This window comes from Miscanthus floridulus, chromosome 18 (assembly GCF_019320115.1).
Source record: "Miscanthus floridulus cultivar M001 chromosome 18, ASM1932011v1, whole genome shotgun sequence".
In the NCBI taxonomy this organism is placed as follows: domain Eukaryota; kingdom Viridiplantae; phylum Streptophyta; class Magnoliopsida; order Poales; family Poaceae; genus Miscanthus; species Miscanthus floridulus.
The window spans coordinates 121,129,092-121,150,343 of record NC_089597.1 but is presented as its reverse complement, the minus strand read 5'-3'; the positions used below and the strand labels follow the sequence as shown (position 1 = coordinate 121,150,343).

The 21,252-nt window shown below is 43.5% G+C and overlaps 1 pseudogene; it reads right to left on the bottom strand.

Moving 5' to 3' along the window:
- Positions 1-312: 312 nt before the first annotated feature.
- LOC136521612 (disease resistance protein RPM1-like) overlaps positions 313-21,252 on the bottom strand; it is a 62,360-nt pseudogene continuing 41,420 nt past the window's right edge.

Below are 21,252 nucleotides of genomic sequence, written 5' to 3'. Positions count from 1 at the left end.
CTGAAATGCTCTGCTTGTCTGATGACTCTTATGGGGACATTTTTCACAAATACAGAGTCTCTTTAACTAGAAAACACATGCTTTATCCTCCACACAGGCAGATGGCGAATTCTGCCTTTTGTAAATCTTTATCGCAGTGTGTTACAAATACACATGCTTACCATTTCAGTAGCTTCCATCGAAATCCTTGTAATATGCACAACAGCAATTAGCTCATTCAGTTACACCTAGATGAACTACATATTGTCGAATGACTGGCACTGACCCAAAACTCGAACTATATGTATTTGGAAGACAACTCCCACTGAACTGTCAAGAGCCAGATGAGTCACATTTTGCAGAGGCATACTTAATTGCACCAGGGCCAAACTTCTTGGCAAGGTATGGCAGATAAATGGCGTCATTTACTGCAATATCAACAAGGCAGCATTTACCACACTGTGTGAATAATATACAAGTACTATGGTAAATAAGAAAGGAAGTCAAACAAAATGTTCAGAGCTGCCTTATAAGCTGTGCAAAGATGCGCAGCTCTACTGCACGTTCAAGAAAAAAAGGCGTGCAAATAGTCTCCAACCTATATGCCTATATGTATGTTATTGGCTTATAACAACTTTGTTAGCTATTTCATCAAGTAATTTGCATAATAAGAATATGAGATTACCTGCTTGAGAATCAGAAGAGTCAAAATTATGGATGTTAGGTATGTGTTGAACAATGTGATTGTCAGTTCCTTGCAGTCTTTCTATGAACCCACTTGACATATCTGTCAGATACATTTGGTCGAGTGTCCTAATGTACTTGATGCCCCAAGGTACAACCTTTAGATTCCTTAAACCGGCAAGTTCCAAAAGATGTAGATTCTTCATTGTTCCATCCTCTATTTCAATATAATTCAGATGTTCCATGTCAGCTAATTGCAGAGATTTGAGCTTGGGAACCATCCTGTACAAAATGTTAGGTGTTCCCCAGCATATGCCCCGAAGAGTCACATATCAGCAAGATTTAACATGTGAGAGAAGGAGCTAATAGGATCCTTTTTCAGACCAGACCAATCCAAGTTTAACTGTATTAATTTCTCAGGAAAAATTTGTGGGAGCATGCCTCCCTCCAACTTTCCTGCCATCCAGAAGAGATTCAGGTTTGGTAATGGCTTTAGTGTGTTCAAGTTGAGGATCTCATTGGTATCACACGTGGAAATATATAGTCGGCTAAGGTTAGGCATCCCTGTCAAGGAGTTCCATAACTCTGCAATGTAGCTTGGTGGTACAATGAAAATTCTCCTACGGGCTCTGATACCAATTGATGTAGACAAGGCCTGATCTTCCGAAAGGTATGATAGCGTCGATTGATGGAGACTCGACGTTCACGATCTAGGCTTCAAACCAAGACTGATTCGGACCCCCGTAACCGTTACACCACTGCTCCGTTGGTTATCAACCACGCGAACGCGATTGACCTCGTCGAGAAGGCTTTCCTACAAGCGAATCGAGAACACAAGTAAGAACGAGATAAACGCAATCTAAAATTGCAAATAAATACGAGGCTTATGATAACAAGAAGGAGTTCAAGTCTTTATTCGAAAGGACTAATCGTCACAGGCGAACAAGATCAAGAACTGGGGCCCTGGTTCACAGCAAGCAGTCTTGGCGGCACAGTTGCAGCAAAACGATGTCTGTTTCACGAGGAAATTAAGAACTAAACAAAATCCAAACCCTAAGGAGAGTGACGACTGCTATTTATAGAGTCTTGGGCGTCACCCCCCTGGACGCGTCCTCTAATGGGCCCAAACACGATACACGGTCCAACGGACCAAAAGACGGTGTCGCAGCACCCTGGTAGATTCTGGATGCTGATTGTTTCGATGATTTCCGTTGATTCCGACGGGCTTTTTACGTGAGACCGCTTGAATTGGCTTCCTTATCAAATTAGCTTTTCAACCATATATGTATCATCGAAAACAGAGTCCGGATTGGTCCTGGGTGACCAGTTTAAGACAGACTGGTCCTAGAACCCGATATGGGCTCCAACTTCAGTTGGACTGGACCTCCACCATGAGAAAGATGAATTGGACGCCCATGTTGGACCTCCTCCTCTCATTGGCTTGTATGTGATGAAGAAGTGATGTCCTCATCAGAGCCAGCCGGGACGAATCCTACCCCGATCGAGGTGAGGGGGCATGGTTCGCGACCTACGAGTGGCCCTCGTCCGACGGGCCTGTTGCCAGCGGGTCAGGGCTTCAGAGCCCTACCGCTTACATCCCGGTATGCTTTCTTTGTTTCTTTTCGATCTCATAGTTGAGTTTTTGGAGTGCGACTGACCTGTAGTTTTTCGACAGTGGCTAGATACTGCCGGGGTTGAGCAACACCCCGCCTCCTATGCAGGAGGAGTGGAGGCCCACCTTGTAGTGCATTGTGATGAGTGGCGGGGAGAGCAGGGTGGTGGCGGTGTGACCTTCCCTTCCAGGGGCGACGCCCCCCGGGTTGGTCGTGAGTACGGCGGCAGCGACGGCCATGATGTTGGCGGCGATCCCGGTGGCGACGGTGGAGACCGCATCGGAGGTGACCCTTGTGACACTTCCTGCACTGGCTGCGGCGGAAGAGGGGAGGGAGACCGGGCTCCCTGTCTCACCCGGTGGAGGGACACATGGCTCGCCCTCCTGGTCAAAGCTGTTTGAGTCAAGAGGAGACGCGGCCAGACCAAAGGCGGAATAACTGTCGGTGGGCCTTGAGGTTGAGGAGGTGGAGACCCCCTGCCTCGGTGAGGTGGGCACCGGGGTGGAGCCACCGGCCATCACGCCATCGTAGGAGCTAGCGGTGATCTGATCATTGGTGGGGCCTTCCAGCGGGTTGGGGGCGACTACCAATCTGGTGTGGCCCTGCCCCGGTGACCCGAGGAAGGTGTGGTTCATCCTTTGGGATGAGCAGGAGTTGTAGCTCTGGGACGTTCTTGGGGGGAGAGGACTCACCATGGAGTCCGATCTCGTCCAAACCAGGGTAAAGCTCGAGGAGGCCCTAGAGCGGGTCAAGTCCATCCACCAGGTGGTCACAGTCGGCCTACCCCATGTCGCAGAGGTAAGTCTTGTGCATTCGTCCTTGACTCCTTGGTCTTTCACTGGTTGTCTCAGCATGCCTGCTTCTTGCTTTGCAGGGCTTGGAGGAGATGTCGAGCCACAAGTCCCGTTTCCTCTAGGAGGAGCATGCTTGGGAGGCCACGATGTCGAGGCGGGTCACCGAGCTCGAGCGTGAGCTAGAGTCCACCCGTCGTGAGTCTCAAGGCCGAACGGCCAAGGCGATGGAGGCGTGGGCGGTGGAGCTACTCGCGGCGGAGTGAGCGACCGCCGCTGAGCGGAGGCTTGAGGCGGCGAAGGTCTGCCAGGCGAAGACTAAGGCGGTGCTCTAAAAGTCCTTAGCAGAGACTGAGGTGGCACTCTAGAGTTCTCTAGAGGCCCTAAAGTCGGAGCGAAAGGCCCGGTCGGAGGTCCACCAGGAAGTGCTCACGCTACGGGGGCCGGGTGCTTGGGATGGAGGAGTTGAACGCCCGGTTGCACGAGTAGGTGACTCGGCAAGAGGAGGGACTCTCCATCCTTAAGAACACCCACCTCGGTAAGTATTTGTTTCGTCTTTGACGTCTAAAAGGTCCTAATGGCTAGAGGGGGGTGAATAGCCTAATAAAAATTTCTACAACAACACTTAACAAAATGGTTAGACAATTATGAGGCGAAGCAAGTGTTGCGCTAACCTACTCAAAATGCAAGCCACCTACCACAATTCTAGTTTAGATAGTATCTATTCACACAATAGCTATGACACTACCCTATGTTAGTGTGCTCTCAAAGACTAACTAAAGAGCCACACCAACTAAGTAAGCAAGCTCTCACAACTAGCTACACTAAAGAGCTTGACAACTTGTTTGCGGTAATGTAAAGAGAGTGATCAAGAATGTTATACCGCCGTGTAGATGAAGGAACCAATCAATCATAAGGATGAATAACAATGAAGACCAATCACCTCAGAATCAATGATGAACACAATGATTTTTTACCGAGGTTTACTTGCTTGCCGGCAAGCTAGACCTCATTGTGGCGATTCACTCACTTGGAGGTTTACGCGCTAATTGGCTTCACACGCCAAACCCTTAATAGGGTGCCACACAACCAACACAAGGTGAGGATCACACAAGCCATGAGCAATCCACTAGAGTACCTTTTGGCTCTTCACCGGGGAAAGGTCAAGAACCCCTCACAATCACCACGATCGGAGCCGGAGACAATCACCAACCTTCGCTCGACGATCCTCGCTGCTCCAAGCTATCTAGGTGGCGGCAACCACCAAGAGTAATAAGTGAATCCCACAGCGAAACACAAACACCAAGTGCCTCTAGATGCAATCACTTAAGCAATGCACTTGGATTCTCTCCCAATCTCACAAAGATGATGAATCAATGATGGAGATGAGTGGGAGGGCTTTGGCTAAGCTCACAAGGTTGCTATGTCAATGCAAATGGCCAAGAGTATGAGCTTCAACTGGCCATGGGGCTTAAATAGAAGCCTCCATGAAATAGAGTCGTTGTACTCCTTCACTGGGCACAACACGGGGTGACCGGACGCTCCGGTCCGATCGACTGGACGCTGGCCCTTAGCATTCGGTCACATGATTCATGCCACGTGTCCCCTACTTCAAATACTGTTTGTCAGAATTCAACGGTCATCAGTTGACCGGACGCAGCGCACAAACTGACCGGACACTCAGCCTCCAGCGTCCGATCGTTTCCAGTAAGGTTCTAGAAATGGATTTCTTCGACCGGACGCGTCTGGTCATGCTTGACCGGACCCTGCCAGTGTCTGGTCACACAATGACTTTTCTCTATGCTGCTCAACAATAGGACCGGACACAACCTGCCAGCGTACGGTCGTTTGACCGACGCTAGCGTCTCTGCTGTTACAACTGACCGGACGCGCCGGTTCCTCTGGGACTAGCGTCCGGTCACCTTGTGGCCAGCAAGACTAACTCCTTTTCACCTCTAACTTCTTCACCCTTACTCAAATGTGCCAACCACCAAGTGTATCACCTTGTGCATATGTGTTAGCATATTTTCACAAACATTTCAAGGGTGTTAGCATTCCACTAGATCCTAAATGCATATGCAATGAGTTAGAGCATCTAGTGGCACTTTGATAACCGCATTTTGATACGAGTTTCACCCCTCTTAATAGTATGACTATCAAACCTAAATGTGATCACACTCTCTAAGTATCTTGATCACCAAAACAAAATAGCTCCTACAATTTATACCTTTGCCTTGAGCTTTTTGTTTTTCTCTTTCTTCTTTCCAAGTCCAAGCACTTGATCATCATCATGGCATCATCATCATCAAGCTATGATCTTTATTTGCTTCACCACTTGGAGTGTGCTACCTATCTCATGATCACTTGATAAATTAGGTTAGCACTTAGGGTGTCATCAATTCACCAAAACCAAACTAGAGCTTTTAATCTCCCCCTTTTTGGTAATTGATGACAACCCTTTCACAAAGATATGAATTGAAATTCAATTGAATCTATGTTGCTTGTCCAAGCATATTTACCATGTGTAAAAGGATATGGACAAGTTTTATGAACTCCATATGGTAGCAATTGCTCCCCCTACATATGTGCTAAGAGTTTAGATTGTAGCTTGCACATATGCTTAGATAGGAAATATAGGAGACAATGTCTACCAAATGATGCTAAGGTATAAAAGATGGACCTTTGAAGCGTGATACTAATCGGAGTACAACATTATACCATCCTTAGCACCATGGTTAGCTCTATACCACTTGGAAACATACTTTGAAAAGATACCACTTGTAAAAACTTACTTGGAAATGAAAGTTATCTAGTGATTTCATTTCATCATTTAATCTTACAACTAGTATACATCACACAAGCATGGATATTTTAAATTTAAAACTTATGCCATACAAGCAAACATATAAAATGCACATCCAAATGCACTATACAAGTTCATGAGCTTGCTCCCCCTACTTATGTGCTCAAAATTTTAATTGATCCCTTTCCTTTGTCATAATTCTCCCCTTATGTCAAGTTCTCCCCCTATCACTTATATCTTTATTTGTATCTTTATTTCTCTCCCCTCTGTGTTGTCTTTTCACTATCTTTGTGCACTATTTCTCCCCCTTTGTTATCAATAACCACAAAGGTTTAAAAGATAGGTAGAGATTATTATCAATGTCAATCAATGGGGTGAGGATCATTTTCTCAAATTTGGTCTAATCTAGATCATTTACCAAAGATATTTAACTCGGTTTGATCTAAGAACAAGCTTCTTCACACCTCCAAATAAGGGTTATCTTGTACCATGTTGAGTTAAACACTTAGAGCTCATTTTCTAGATCAAACACTAGGTTTACAAGCCCATAAACATGTCATATGCTACCACTAGATCAAGTCAAGCATAGAAGCAATAGTGATACCATATAGACATCAAATTCATTTGATTTTCATGAATGAGCCTAATAAGATAGAGAGATGACTAGATGCACTAAATATGTCCTTAGCAAGGATGTATGTCATGCCAATCAACTTTTACCTTGGATTGCTCGAAGGAGAGGTATGTCTTATGAGTGGGGGGTACATCAACACATATTTGAGAAATCCAATATGTTCAACTTATTCCTTAGCTTGCAAAACCTTTTCTCATCCAATGGCTTGGTGAATATATCAGCAAGTTGATCTTCGGTGCCTACACTCTCAATGCAAATATCTCCTTTTTGTTGGTGATCTCTTATGAAATGGTGGCGGACATCAATGTGCTTTGTTCTTGCATGTTGAACCGGATTGTTGGTCAACTTGATTGCACTCTCATTGTCACATAGCAATGGCATTTTCTTGAACTTGATTCCAAAATCACTCAAAGTGGCCTTCATCCAAAGTATTTGTGCACAATAACTACCGGCGGATATGTATTCGGCTTTAGCGGTTGATAATGCAACACTATTTTACTTCTTTGATTACCATTAAACAAGTGATCTTCCCAACAATTGACATGCGCCCGATGTGCTCTTCCTTTCAACCTTGCATCCCGCATAATCCGAGTCGGAGTAACCAACTAGCTCAAACTTTGCTCCTTTGGGATACCACAAACCAATATTTGGTGTATGCTTTAAGTACCTCAATATTCTCTTTGTAGCCTTCAAATGACTTTCTCTAGGTGAGGCTTGAAATCTTGCACACATGCATACACTAAATATGACATCTGGCCTTGATGCGGTCACATAGAGTAAGCTTCCAACCATAGACCGATATAATTTTTGATCCACCATATTGCCACTTGCATCACTATCCAAGTTGCCATTGGTTCCCATTGGTGTGCTAATGGCTTTACTATCAATCATTCCAAACTTCTTGATCATGTCCTTGATGTACTTGCCTTGACTTACAAAGGTACCATTCTTCAATTGCTTGATTTAAAGACCAAGGAAGTAACTCAACTCTCCAATCATGGACATCTCAAACTCATTAGCCATCATCTTTCCAAACCCATCACAAAAATCTTGATTAGTTGATCCAAATATGATATCATCAACATAGATTTGCAATACAAATAGATCTTTTCCTATCTTCTTGATGAAAAGAGTAGTGTCAACCTTGCCCATCATGAATCCTTTAGAGAGTAGGAAGTCCCTTAATCTCTCATACCATGCTCTAGGTGCTTGCTTCAAGCCATACAAAGCCTTCTTCAACTTGTACACATGGTCGGGCTTCTTGTCATCTTCAAATCTAGGAGGTTGCTCAACATATACTTCTTCATTGATATAACCATTGAGAAATACACTCTTGACATCCATTTGATAGAGCTTGATGTTGTGGGCACAAGCATAGGCTAGCAAGATTCTAATAGCTTCCAATCTAGCAACCAGAGCATATGTTTCTCCAAAGTCAAGACCTTCAACTTGTGTATAGCCTTGTGCTACTAATCTTGCTTTGTTCCTTACTACTATCCCATCTTGATCTTGCTTATTTCTAAAGACCCATTTGGTTCCAATCACATTGTGTCCCTTTGGTCTTTCCATTAATTCCCATACTTGATTTTATTGTGAAATTATTCAATTCTTTATGCATAGCATTCACCCAATCAACATCCTTCAATGCTTTATCTATCTTCTTTGGTTCAATGGATGACACAAATGAGAAATGTTCATAAAATGAAGCCAATCTTGATCTTGTTTGCACACCTCTAGAAATATCACCAATGATAGTGTCCAATGGATGATCCCTTACAACATTGGTTGGTTGGAGGATTGGAACTTGATTGCTTGTACTTGCTTGATCATTGGGTTGAGATGATGTACTAGCTACTTGATCTTGTTCATTATTATGAGAGCCACTTATACTAACTTGATTTGTATCATCTTGCACATTTGAGTTAGAGAGCACTTACACTTGATCATCTTCATTATCATTCACTTGCCTAGGCCTCAATTCACCAATATCCATGTTCTTCATGGCATTTGAAAGTTGAGTGGCTCTAACATCTTATAAGTTCTCATTCTCTACTTGTGAACCCTTGGTTTCATCAAATTCAATATCATGAACTTCCTCAAGAGTACCACTATCCAAATTCCAAACTCTATATGCTTTGCTTGTAGTGGAATAATCAAGTAGGAATCCTTCATCACATTTCTTATCAAACTTGCCCAATCTAGTGCCTTTCTTTAAGATATAGCATTTACAACCAAAGACCTGAAAATATGCAATGTTGGGTTTTCTACAATTCAAGAGCTCATATGGTGTCTTCTCTTTCAATGGGTGACAATAGAGGTGGTTGCTATAATAGCAAGCCGTGTTGATAGCTTCGGCCTAAAAAGATTGACTCTAATTGTACTCACTAAGCATAGACCTTGTCATATCAATAAGTGTTCTATTCTTCCTCTCAATAAGGCTATTTGATTGTAGAGTGTACTTGGCCAAGAATTGATGTATAATTCCAAATTCATCACATAACTCATCAATTCTAGTGTTCTTGAACTCACTGCCATTGTCACTTCTTACTCTCTTGATGGTTGTTTCAAACTCATTGTGAATGCCCTTGACAAATGATTTGAATGTTGCAAACACATCACTTTTGTCCACTAGAAAGAATATCTATGTGTATCTAGTGTAGTCATCTACTATCACAAAGTAATATTTGTTTCCACTGATACTAGTGTATTGTGTTGTCCCAAACAAATCTATGTACAATAACTCAAATGCTTTACTAGTGCTCATCATGCTTTTTTTAGGATGGGTGTTTTCAACTTGTTTGTCGGCTTGACAAGATCTACAAAGCTTATCCTTCTCAAACACAACATCTTTCAAGCCTCTAACCAAGTCATGCTTAACCAATCTATTCAATTGTTTCATTCTAACATGACCAAGTCTTCTATGCCATAACCAACCCATGCTAGACTTAGTGAATAAGCATGTAGATAATCTAGCTTCACTAGCATTAAAATCAACCAAGTATAGATTCTTATATCTAAAGCCTTTGAAGATCAAATTAGAGCCATCTACACTTATGATCTCTACATCATCTACCCCAAATATGCATTTGAATCCAAGATCACACAATTGAGCCACGGATAGCAAATTGAAGTTCAAACTCTCTACTAGCAACACATTGGATATGCTCATGTCATTGGATATTGCAATCTTACCAAGCCCTTTGACCTTGCCTTTGCCATTATCACCAAATGTGAATCATAACCATCATTGCCATTGGTATTAATTGAGTTGAACATTCTTGCATCACCGGTCATGTGTTGAGTGCACCCACTATCAAGAACCTAATGCCTTCCTCTGGCTTTGTAATTAACCTACAAAAGAAGATCAATTCTTTTTAGGTACCCAAACTTGCTTGGGTCCTTGAAGGTTAGTCACTAAGCTCTTTGGTACCCAAATGGCTTTCTTCTTTGAGCCCATCCATGGTTTACCAATGAATTTAGCCTTCACACCATTTATACCCTTAGTAAGCATATAGCATGAATCAAGCTTTATGAAGGATACATTAGCTTGTGATTTCTTATTCATGTATTTTTGCTCTACATAACCAACTTGCTTGCAACTAGTGCAAAACCGATCATTGTTCTTCACAAAACTAGTCTTGTGAGGAGCAAAGGCCGCCTTGCCTTTCTTAGGGGTGTAGCCCAATCCCTCTTTGTAGAGAGAAGCTCTTTGGCTATCCAAGCACATAAGCAAGCGGTTCTCACCACCATAAGCCTTAGCTAAGGTGTGAGTGAGCTTGTGGACCTCCTTCTTGAGGTTCTCATTCTCAACCACTAGTGAGGCATCACAAGTGAGACCGTCACTACTAGATGAGGTGGAGGTGGAAGTACTACAAGAAGGGTTAGTGGGAGCAACAATGATAGGCATAGATAATGATTCATCAATTATATCACAAGTTAAGCCTATATTGCAAGTTTCAACATGCTTCTTTTTATTTTGCTCATTAAGCAAAGAAGAATGAGCTTTTTCAAGCTTTTTGTGAGCCTTGCCTAGTTTCTCATGGGTGAAAGCTCTAGTTTGGTTTTGGTTAATTGATAAAACCCTAAGTGCTAACCTAGTTTATCAAGATGATCATGAGATAGGTAGCACTACTCCAAGTGATGAAGCAATGACGAAGATGATCAAATGCTTGAACTTAGAAAAGAAGAAAGAGAAAAACAAAAGGCTCAAGGCAAAGGTATAAAATTTAGGAGCCATTTTGTTTTAGTGATCAAGACACTTAGTGAGTGTGATCACATTTAGGATAGATAGCTATACTATTAAGAGGAGTGAAACTCGTATTGAAATGCGGTTATCAAAGTGCCACTAGATGCTCTAACTCATTGCATATGCATTTAGGATCTAGTGGAGTGCTAACACCCTTGAGAACATTTGTGAAAATATGCTAACACATGTGCACAAGGTGATACACTTGATGGCTGACACATTTGAGCAAGGGTAAGATACTTCACCGGTGGAGTGTCTGCCCATAGAGTGCGGACAGTCCGACAGTGCCACCGGTGCCCTAGATAGAAAAGTTGGAGGTCACTGTAAGTGACCGGATGCTGGATCTAAATTGACCAGACGCTGGAAGTCTAGGTCTGGTCGAACTGATGGGTCAGCACAGTATCCAGGGTTTTGCACCGGACGCTGAGGTGTGTCCGGTCGTGATGTACTGGACGCGTCCGATCTTAGAAAACCTAGTTTGGAACCTTACTGTAAACGACCGGACGCTAGGGGTCCAGCGTCCGGTCATTTGTGCCGGAGCGTCTGGTCACTACTTAGCCGTTGCGATCGGGTGGTTCCTGTTGAATGGACAGTGACACGTGGCTTACATCGGTTGACCAAACACTGGGTCTAGAGTCCGGTCAGTTTGACCAGAGCGTCCGGTCAGCCCGCGTTGTGCCCAGTGAAGGGGTACAACGGCTCTATTTGATGGGGCTTCTATTTAAAGCCCCATGGCCAGCTCAAGCTCAAACTCTTGCACATTTTCATTGACATAGCAACCTTATGAGCTTAGCCAAAGCCCTCCCACTCATCTCCATCATTGATTCATCATCTTTGTGAGATTGGGAGAGAATCTAAGTGCATTGCTTGAGTGATTGCATCTAGAGGCACTTGGTATTCGTGTTGCGCTGCGGATTTCGCTTGTTACTCTTGGTGGTTGCCACCACCTAGACGGTTGGAGCAGCGGTGGAGGATTGGCACAAGTTGGTGATTGTTTGTGGCCATCTTCAGTGATTGTGAGGGGGGTTGTACCTTCCCCGGCGGAGTGCCGAAAGGTAACTCTAGTAAATTGCTCGTGTCATTGAGTTACCTCACTTGTGGGTTGGTTCTTGCAGTGTCCTATCATGTGGATGAGGTTTGTAAAACACCTTTTAGCCGCTGAACCACCAAGTGTTGGTCGACATAATGGGGACTAGCGTGTTGGCAAGCATGTGAACCTCGGGAGAAAAATTGGTTGTCTCTTGTCATTTGCATTCTCCCGGTGATTGGCTTAATCTTCATCTTGTGATTGGTTCATCCCCTACATGGCGGTATAATCACCCCACTCACCTATTTACATTCTTGCAAACTAGTTGATACGAGCTCTTTAGTGTAATTAGAATTGAGAGCTTGCTTTATTATTTACATTCATCTAGTTGAGCTCTTTAGAGTAGCAAGATTGAGAGCTCTTAGTGAGTAGTTACATAGCAAGTTTGGGTGCCTTAGTAATCATTGCAACTAGAATTGTTGGATAGGTGGCTTGCAACCCTTGTAGAGCTAGAGCAAGTTTGCTTTACGCTATTTGTCATACTAATCAAATTGCTCTAGTTGATTTGTAGATTTTTAAATAGGCTATTCACCCCCCCCTCTAGCCATATTAGGACCTTTCAATGGGCTTCCTCTAGCCTCTCATGAGTTGCTTTGAGCTCATCAAGGGCTTGCTTAAGGGCTTTTACCTCCTTATTCAAGCTCTTGCATTCTCTTCTCTTAATGTCAAAATGTTCTTTAGCATCTTCTAGCATGTCAAACAATTCATCTTTGGTAGGCTCATCATCATCACTATCACTATCATTTTCATTTTCATGTTTATTTTCATCATCATGTTCTTCATCACTTTCATCATCACAAGATTGTACCTTAGTGGCCTTAGCCATGAAGCATGATGAAGATTCAAAGAGAGAAGGCTTCTCATTGATAGCAACGCTTGCAAGAACCTTTTTCTTGGTGGTTTTGACATCATCACTATCATCATCATCATCACTTGATGAAGTATCGCTATCCCAAGTGACTACATATGAACCACCCTTCTTCTTGAAGGCCATCTTGTCCTTCTTCTCTTTCTTTTCCTTCTTGTCCTTCTTCTTGTTCTTCTTGTTGTAATTATCATTGTCGCTATTGTATGGACATTGAGCAACAAGATGATCTTTGCTTCCACACTTGAAGCATCTTCTTGACTCTTCTTTGTTCTTGGATGAAGACTTCTTCCTCCTAGCATGATAGCCTTTCTTCACCATTAACTTACCAAATCTCTTGACAAAGAGAGCCATCTTCTCATCATCATCATCATCCCATGAATCATCATCTTCACTTGATGTTTCTTGCTTAGCTTTGCCCTTGGATGATGTGGCTTTGAATGCCATGCTCTTCTTCTTGTCATCCTTCTTGTCATCTTTCTTCTCCTTCTTTTCTTCCTTCTCATCATCATCTCTATATGTATCATCAGTTATTATATCCCCCAATACTTGGTTTGGTGTTATGGTGTCCAAACCGCTTCTCACTAGAATGGTGACCAATGTACCAAATCTTGAAAGCAAACATCTCAAGAACTTATGTGAGAAGTCCTTGTCCTTCACCTCTTCACCAAGTGCTTTAAGATCATTGACAAGCACTTGAAACCTATGGAACATCTTCGGCACACTCTCATCCTCCTTCATCTTGAAGCTTGCAAACTTCTCTTTGAGGATGTATGCCTTTGCACCCTTCACGGCTTGAGTGCCCTCAAATGATTCTTCCAACTTCTTCCATGTCTCATGAGCCATCTCAATATTCTTGATTTGCTCAAATGTTCTTTCATCAATTGTATCATGAATAGCACTTAGAGTAATGCCATTGTTTTGGAGAAGCACTTCTTTGACCGCAGTGGGATTCTCCGAATCTTCAATCTCAATTTTTGTTTCTACCACCTTCCACACTCTTCTATTGATTAACTTGATATATGTGGTCATCTTTGACTTCCAATATGGATAATTTGATCCATCAAATTGGGGTGGTTTCTTGGTGTTGTTGATTTGAGCCATTTTTACACCGAAGGTTGTTAAGCCTTAAATCACGGTGACCTCAGCTCCGATACCACTTGAAGGGTCCTAATGGCTAGAGGGGGGGGGGTGAATAGCCTAATAAAATTTCTACAACAACACTTAATAAAATGGTTAGACAATTATGAGGCGAAGCAAGTGTTGCGCTAGCCTACTCAAAATGCAAGCCACCCAACACAAGATGAGGATCACACAAGCCACGAGCAATCTACTAGAGTATCTTTTGGCTCTCCACCGAAAAAGGTCAAGAAACCCTCACAATCACTATGATCGGAGCCAGAGACAATCACCAACCTCCGCTCGATGATCCTCACTGCTCCAAGCTATCTAGGTGGCGGCAACCACCATGAGTAATAAGCAAATCCCGCAGCGAAACACAAACACTAAGTGCCTCTAGATGAAATCACTCAAGCAATGCACTTGGATTCTCTCCCAATCTCACAAAGGTGATGAATCAATGATGGAGATGAGTGGGAGGGCTTTGGCTAAGCTCACAAGGTTGCTATGTCAATGCAAATGGCCAAGAGTATGAGCTTCAACCGGCCATGGGGCTTAAATAAAAGCCCCCACGAAATAGAGCCGTTGCACCCCTTCACTAGGCACAACGTGGGGTGACCGGACGCTCCGGTCACGTGATTCACGCCACGTGTCCCCTGCTTCAAATACTGTTTGTCAGATTTCAACGGTCATCAGTTGATCGGACGTAGCACACAAACTGACCGGACGCTCAGCCTCCAGTGTCCGATCGTTTCTAGTAATGTTCTAGAAATAGATTTCTTCGACCGGACGCGTCTGGTCATGCTTGACCGGACCCTGCTAGCGTCTGGTCACACAGTGACTTTTCTCTACACTGCTCGACAATAGGACCAGACACACCCTACCAGTGTTCGGTCGCTGAGCGACCCAGCGTCCGATCGTTTGACCGACACCAGCGTCTCTGCTGTTACAACTGATCGGACGCGCCGGTTCCTCTGGGACCAGCGTCCGGTCACCTTGTGACCAGCAAGACTAACTCCTTTTCACCTATAACTTCTTCACCCTTGCTCAAATGTGCCAACCACCAAGTGTATCACCTTGTGCACATGTGTTAGCATATTTTCACAAACATTTTCAAGGGTGTTAGCATTCCACTAGATCCTAAATGCATATGCAATGAGTTAGAGCATCTAGTGGCACTTTGATAACCGCATTTTGATACGAGTTTCACCCCTCTTAATAGTATGGCTATTAAACCTAAATGTGATCATACTCTCTAAGTGTCTTGATCACCAAAACAAAATAGCTCCTACAATTTATATATTTGCCTTGAGCTTTTTGTTTTTCTCTTTCTTCTTTCCAAGTCCAAGCACTTGATCATCATCATCATCATGCTATGATCTTTATTTGCTTCACCACTTGGAGTGTGCTATCTATCTCATGATCACTTGATAAACTATGTTAGCACTTAGGGTTTCATCAATTCACCAAAACCAAACTAGAGCTTTCAACGTCTTGGGTTTTTCCTTTAGCTTGCTTCTGAGCTTGTCGTCCTTCTTCTAGAACTAGGTGGAAAGGTTGGTTCACTAGAGCAGGGCCTAGAGACGGCCAAGGCGATGATCTGTTGGAGCATGGAGCACTGGCCAAGTCCCTTGAGGAGCGATGTGCTCTCGAAGGGGAGCTTGACCAGCTCCGCAACATCACCCAGGTCACCGTCTCAGAGGTGTTTGGGTCGGCGCCAAGCACCAGCATGCCCGCCATTCGACTAGCAGAGGTCCTAAATGAGGTTCGGGCCCTCATCTCCGATGGGATGTTCTATGGAACATCGGGGGTGCTGACTTTGATGGCGACGCACCACCTGGACCTAGACTTCACCACCATCTGTAGTGGGTATGCCGATGGCTGGAGCCCAGACGCCATCCATGCGCTCGAGGAGAGCTTGCTGCCACACGTGGAGTTAGTGGCAGAGCAAGTCTCCGCGTAATGGGTGATGGAGGCTCGCCATGTGAATGCGGCTGAAGGCACAAGCCAGGAGGACGTCGCTCAGCCTATAGATGGAGTGGAGCCTAGGTCGGAGGCGAACGTCGCCCTGCCTCTATCTGAGCCAAATGTCGTCCAGTTGGAGAGCGAGCAGCCCCTTCCTTCGCCGGTCAAGCCGATAGCCGATGCCGCCAGGTAGCCACCGTAGAAATTAGAGTAGAAGTACTTAGCATATGTAATGGATAAGTTCATGGGGGGAGCCCCCTATGTAAATGTTTTTGTGTATCCATGAATATAGCAACTTTGTTTTTGTCATGAATCACTTCATTCGGGGAAGCTTGTCCCGTCCGTTCCTTGTTTTTACCATAGCATAGCTCTATTTTTATTCTTTCTTTTTCACACCTACCCGCTCGTCCTGTAGGCTACAACCTTAAGAGCCCGAGCATGTCCCATGAGGCTCAGCTGCTCGTAACTATAGGTAGTGGCGGGGTACGATTGATCGAAAAGTTTAAAGCAAAGTCATGTAACGTAATTAAAGGAATGGACTACACTTTCGTTCGGGAAAAAAGCATTTACCATATGATAGTCAAAAAGAGAGGTGGTATCGCACCCCCATGGAGCTCCCAAGCGACCCAGGCTAAAAGTGTTCAGGCTGGGGTGCTCTATAGGAGCAAACGTTGGATGAAAGAAAGTGATAAGACCGAATTTTTAAGGGAAGAAACAACATAACTGTTCGATGTTTCAAGTGTTGGTGAGAACGTTGTTGTTGTTGTCCTTCAATCGATAAGCGCCTGGTCGGATCACTTCGATCACCATATAGGGTCCTTCCCAAGGTGGAGAGAGTTTGTGCTTCTCCTTGGTCTATTGGGTCCTTTGAAGCATGAGGTCTCCAACCTCGAGGATCCTTCATCTGATTTTCCTCTCATGGTACCTACGGAGAGTCTGCTAGTAGCGAGCAGAGCGGATGACGGTCATCTTGTGGGCCTCCTTGAGCAGGTTGACTGCATCTTGCTGAGCCTCCATGGCTCAGTTGTGGTTGAAGGCCTTCACTCTTGGGGCACCATGGTCGAGGTCGGAGGGCAGTACCATCTTAGCTCCGTAGGCTAGGAAGAAGGGTGTGAACCCTGTGGATTGGTTCAGGGTTGTTGAAAGGTCCTAATATGGCTAGAGGGTGGGGTGAATAGCCTATTTAAAATTCTACAAATCAACTAGAGCAATTTGATTAGTAAGACAAATAGTGTAATGCAAACTTGCTTTAGCTCTACGAGGGTTGCAAGCCACCTATCCAACAATTCTAGTTGCAATGATTACTAGAGACACAACTTGCTATGATACTACTCACTAAGAGCTCTCAATCTTGCTACACTAAAGAGCTCCACTAGATGAACTTAAAATAACAAAGCAAGCTCTCAATTCTAATTACACTAAAGAGCTTGCCACAACTAGTTTGCAAGAATATAAATGAGTGAGTAGGGTGATTATACCACCGTGTAGAGGAGTAAACCAATCACAAGATGATGAATACTAAATCAATCACTAGGAGAATACCAAAGGGCAAGAGACAATAGATTTTCTTCCGAGGTTCACGTGCTTGCCAACACGCTATGTCCCCGTTGTGTCGACCAACACTTGGTGGTTCGGCGGCTAAGAGGTGTTGCATAAACGTCATCCACACGATTGGACACCGCAAGAACCAACCCACAAGTGAGGTAACTCAATGACACAAGCAATCCACTAGAGTTACCTTTCGGTGCTCCGCTAGGAAGGTACAATCCCCTCACAATCACCGGAGATGGCCACAAACAATCACCAACTTGTGCCAATCCTCCACCGCTGCATCAAGCCATCTAGGTGGTGGCAACCACCAAGAGCAACAAGCGAATCCCGCAGCGAAACACGAATACCAAGTGCCTCTAGATGCAATCACTCAAGCAATGCACTTGGATTCTCTCCCAATCTCACAATAATGATGAATCAATGATGGAGATGAGTGGGAGGACTTTGACTAAGCTCACAAGGTTGCTATGTCAATGAAAATGTGCAAGATAGTGAGCTTGATCCGGCCATGGGGCTTAAATAGAAGCCTCCATGAAATAGAGCCATTGTACCCCTTCACTGGGCACAAGTCATGGTGATCGAACACTCCAGTCATACTAACCGGACGCAGCACCGGACGCACCGGTCATGAATACCGGACGTGTCTGGTCACCATACCGGACATGTTCGGTAGCTACCAGACTACCACGTGTCCCACCATTGCCTCAAACGGCTCTCTGATATCCACTGTTGCCTCAAACGACTCTCTGATATGTCTGACCGGACGCACTGTTCGAAATGACCGAACATAGAGCTGCTGCGTCCGGTTGAGTCCAGTAAGCCTCCAAGGCCGATCAGACACGTCAGTTAGAAACTGACCAGACACTGAGCCTCAGCGTTCGATCAAGTATAGTAAGCACCCACGGACGACTGGACACGTTCGGTCACTCCGGACCGGACGCGGCTAGCGTCCGATCAACTATCTCACCGAACACCGATCTTGCTGATTCACACCGGACATGTCCGGTGTGTCGACCGGACGAGTCTAGTCACTGAGTTCATTGTTAATACTGGACGTGTCCGGTCACCATACCGAACGTGTCCGGTCACTCTGTGACCAGCGCGACTAACTCCTTTTCACCTCTAACTTCTTCACCCTTGCTCAAATGTGCCCACCACCAAGTGTATCACCTTGTGCACATGTGTTAGCATATTTTCACAAACATTTTTAGGGTGTTAGCACTCCACTAGATCCTAAATGCATATGCAATGAGTTAGAGCATCTAGTGGCACTTTGATAACCGTATTTCAATACGAGTTTCACCCCTCTTAATAGTATGGCTATCTAACCTAAATGTGATCACACTCGCTAAGTGTCTTGATCACTGAAACAAAATGGCTCCTACTATTTATACCTTTGCCTTGAGCCTTTTGTTTTTCTCTTTCTTCTTTTCCAAGTTCAAGCATTTGATCATCACCATGCCATCACCATCGTCATGATCTTCGCCATTGCTTCATCACTTAGAGTAGTGCTACCTATCTCATAATCACTTTGATAAACTAGGTTAGCACTTAGGGTTTCATCAATTAACCAAAACTAAACTAGAGCTTTCAATCTCCCCCTTTTTGGTAATTGATGACAACCCTTTCACAAAGATATGAGTTGAAATTTAATTGAATCCATGTTGCTTGCCCAAGCATATTTACCATGTGTAAAGGATATGGACAAGTTTCATGAATCCCAAATGGTAGCAATTGCTCCCCCTACATATGTGCTAAGAGTTTGGATTGTAGCTTGCACATATGCTTAGATAGGAAATATAGGAGACAATGTCTACCAAATGATGCTAAGGTATAAGAGATGGACCTTTAAAGCATGATACCAATCGGAGTGCACCAATATACCATCCTTAGCACCATTAGTAACTAGACATACACACAAACTAGAATACCCTATGAGATCAATATTACAAGCAAGGATCTAGTTTCCATAGAATGAACATAGGTCTAGTTACTTTAGCTAGATACCACTTGATAGCTAGATACCACTTGTAAATGCATGGGAATGAAATCATTAGATGACCTATGCATGCTAGATTTTCATTTCATCATTCAAATCTACAATTAGCATACACCACATAAGCATGGATCTTGAACTTTAAACCTTGTGCCATGCAAGCAAATATATGAAATGCACATTCAAATGCATCATACAAGTTTATGAGCTTGCTCCCCCTACTTGTATGCTTAAAGTTTGAATTGATCCCCTTCCTTTGTCATATTTTATCTCACCATTGTCTTTCATCTTTTCACTATCTTTGTACATTATTTCTCCCCCTTTGTCATTAATGACCACAAAGGCTTAAAGTATAGATAGGTTCAAATTATAGATAGGTTGGGGTGAAAACCATGTGAAATGAGGATCATGTTCAAATTTGGTTCAATCTAGATTACTTGTAAAAGATATGTAACTTGGTTTGATCCAAGGACAAGCTTCTTCACACCTCCAAATAAGGGTTATCTTGTACCATATTGAGTTAAACACTTATAGTTTGTTTTCTAGATCAAACACTAGGTTTACAAGCCCATAATCATGTCATATGCTACCACTAGATTATTTCAAACATACAAGCAATAGTGGTACCATACAAGCATCAAATTCATTTGATTTTCATGAATGAGCCTATTCAAATGTGAAATATGTCTAGATGCACTAATCATGTCCTTAGCAAGGATGTATGCCATGCCAATCAATTTATACCTTGAATTGCTCGAAGGAGAGGCATGTCATATAATGGGGGTTCATCAACACATATTTGAGAAGTCAAGTATGTTCAATTTATTCCTTAGCTTGCAAAACCTCTTCTCATCAAGTGGCTTGGTGAATATGTCGGCAAGTTGATCTTCGGTGCCCACACTCTCTATGCAAATGTCCCCTTTTTGTTGGTGATCTCTTATGAAGTGATGACGGACATCTATATGCTTTGTTCTTCAGTGTTGAACCGGGTTGTTGGTGAGCTTTACGGCACTCTCATTGTCACATAGCAATGGCACTTGCTTGAATCTAATTCCGAAGTCACTCAAAGTAGCCTTCATCCAAAGTAAGCACAACAACTACCGGCCGAAATGTACTCCGCTTTAGCGGTTGAAAGTGCTACATTATTTTGCTTCTTTGATGACCAAGACACAAGTGATCTTCCCAATAGTTGATATGTGCCTGATATGCTATTTCTCTCAATTTTGCATCCCGCATAATCGAAGTCCGAATATCCAATCAACTCAAATCTTGCTCCTTTAGGATACCATAATCCAACATTTTGTGTATGCTTCAAGTACCTCAATATTCTCTTTGTTGCCTTCAAATGGCTTTCTCTTGGTGAGGCTTGAAATCTAGCACACATACATACACTAAACATCACATCCGATCTTGATGCGGTCACATAGAGTAGGCTTCCAATCATAGATCGATACATCTTTTGATCCACCATGTTGCCACTAGCATCACTATCCAAGCTTCCACTTGTCCCCATTGGTGTACTAATAGCTTTAGCATCATCCATTTCAAACTTCTTGAGCATGTCCTTGATATACTTGCCTTGACTCACAAATATGCCATTCTTCATTTGCTTGATTTAAAGACCAAGAAAGTAACTAAGCTCTCCAATCATGGACATTTCAAACTCATTAGCCATCATTTTGCCAAACTCCTCACAAAATTCTTGATTTGTTGACCCAAAAATGATATCATCAACATAGATTTGCATCACAAACAAGTCCTTTCCAAGCTTCTTGGTGAAGAGAGTGGTGTCAACCTTTCCCATCTTAAATCCCTTAGAGAGTAGGAAGTCCCTCAATCTCTCATACCATGCTCTAGGTGCTTGTTTCAATCCATACAAAGCATTTCTCAACTTATACACATGGTTGGGTTTCTTTTCA